At 45.4% G+C, this 2,387-nt stretch overlaps 1 pseudogene; it reads right to left on the bottom strand.

Annotated features, from left to right (window-relative positions):
• Window positions 1–384: 384 nt before the first annotated feature.
• Window positions 385–2,381, bottom strand: LOC128626296 (zinc finger protein 271-like; annotated as a pseudogene).
• Between the last annotated feature and the right edge of the window lie 6 nt (window positions 2,382–2,387).

Genomic DNA, 2,387 nt, shown 5'->3' with positions numbered 1-2,387 from the left:
TAAAATTTTTATTCACATTGAACATTTTCCCACAACACAATAATGACTCCTCCTCAGAATTTAAGTTCAGTAACTGTCTGAGCTCTAAGTTAAACTTCATGAGAAAATGGAATCAATGTCTTCTATCCACTGTGGGGTATTTTTTTTAATGTAGCCCAAGAGTTGAGCATTGATTAAACCCTTTCATAATCATCAATAATGCACCTATACGATTTTCTTCTGGTGTAGTGTCTCTCATACTGAATAAAGTTGGTGTATACACTAAAGGTTTTCCCACATTCATTGCATGTACACTGTCTTGGCCATGGTCAGCAAGTTCAGAGAGCTGAGTAAAACTTGAATGAAGAGCCCTGCGGGTTTCTCCCCAGGGTGGATTCTTCATGTTCAGTAAGATCGGTGCACGTGCTGAAGGCTTTCACGTGTCGATTTGTATGGCTTTTCACCAGCGTGGATTCTTTGATGGTCAGTGAGGTCAGAGAGTCGACTAAAGCTTTTGCCACACTGATCGCATGGATTTTGGCCTTCTCCCCAGGGTGGAATCTTCTGATGTAGGATAAGAGTACCGACGAAAGTCCCACACTCATTACACTTGTACGGCTTTTCCCCGGTGACTCCTCTGTGTTTGATACGGTCTGAGTTCTGACTGAAACTTCTGCTGCACTGTGTGCATGGGTACGGTTTTTCCAGTGTAAATTCTCTGGTGAAGAATAAGGTCCGAACTCTGACTGAAGGCTTTCTCACAACTGCCACAATGATAGGGCTTTTCCCCAGAGTGCACTCTCTGATGTTTGGTGAGGTCTGAGCTTTGACTAAGCTTCTTATTGCACTGATTACACGCATACGGCTTCTCTCCAGTATGTATTCTCTGATGTTTGATAAGGTCCGAGCGACGACTAAAACTTTTAGTACAGTCGCCGCACGGGTAGGGCTTCTCTCCGGTGTGGATTCTCTGATGTAGAATAAGTGCTGGAGCCTGACTGAAGGTCTTCCCGCACTCATCACATTCATAGGGTTTCTCGCCTGTGTGCACCCTCTGGTGTTTAACGAGGTCTGATCTTCGACTGAACGTTTTACTGCACTGGTTGTAATGGGTAAGGCTTAGTGTGAACTGCTGGTGATTAATAAGATCTGAAAGTCGGCTGAAGGTTTTGCTACACTGGTTACACGGGTAGGCTTCTCTCTCCAGTGTGAATCCTCTGGTGCAGAATAAGGACTGAGCTCTGATTAAAAGACTTCCACATTCATTACATGTATATGGTTTCTCTCCAGTGTGGATCCTTCGATGTTTAATAAGGTCCGAGTTCTGACTGAAACTTTTGCTGCTAATTGATCACACGGATATGGTTTCTCCCTCAGTGTGGATCCTCTTGTAGGATAAGGTCTGAGCTCTGACTGAAGGCTTTTCCACACACATTGCATTTATATGGTTTTTCACCAGTGTGGACTCTTTGATGTTTTATAAATGGAGCTCTGACTGAAATGCTTGTTACACTGGTTACATCGTATAAGGCTTCTCACCAGTATGGATTCTCTGATGTTTAACCAGGTCTGAGCGCTGGATAAAACTTTTACTACAGTGGCTGTAACTGATAGGGTCTTTCTCCGGTGTGGATCCTCTGATGTATAAGGTCTGAGCTCTGACTGAAGGCTTTCCCACATTCATCACATGTATAGGGTTTTTCACCGGTGTGGACTTCCTTGATGTTTAATAAGGTCTGAGCTCCGAGTGAAACTTTTAATACACCAATTGCAAGGATAGGGTTTCTCCCGTGCAATTCTCTGATGCAGAACCAGGGCTGAGCTCACACTGAAGGCCTTTCCACACTTGTCACATTCATAGGGCTTCTCCCAGTGGGTTCTTTGATGCCTAATAAGGCCTGTACTCCAACCAAAGCTTTGTCCACATTGACCACAGTGATGTTGTCTTTTATAGTATTCTGATCCTTTTCATTTAACTGATCTCCAAATTCACAGAATCTTCATGCAGCTCCTGGAGAACATTGTTTCTGGGTTTGTCAGATTCTTTAGTCAGTAGTTCAGTTTTTGCTGTAATTTCCTCCTCCAAAGCAAGCTCTCCAAGCTTGGTCTTAATCTCACCATCTGACAGAAGGTGTTGGTCTTGAGCTTCATAATTGGACTGTATCTCCATGGGCTGCAATTGGACGCTCGACACCTCAGGGAGCAACTGGGGAGTTACCATGTCCTCTGTAAGCTTTTCTTGTCTGAGACCCGGAGGCAAGTGGGCACCACCGGGCTTGGAAGGGAGTCATTGCGGAGCCTGGAGATACAATTCCTGGCCCTAGACCACCAGAAACATCCTCTCGAGGAGTTCTCCAGACCGCTGTCCAGCCTCGCCCGCGGCGAGCCCGCCATCGCCAGGTCCGCTC

This window comes from Artibeus jamaicensis, unplaced genomic scaffold, assembly GCF_021234435.1.
Source record: "Artibeus jamaicensis isolate MK-2021 breed Jamaican fruit bat unplaced genomic scaffold, CSHL_Jam_final contig_2014, whole genome shotgun sequence".
Lineage (NCBI taxonomy): Eukaryota > Metazoa > Chordata > Mammalia > Chiroptera > Phyllostomidae > Artibeus > Artibeus jamaicensis.
The sequence above is the reverse complement of the archived record's forward strand: the minus strand, read 5'-3'. Positions and strand labels throughout refer to the sequence as shown.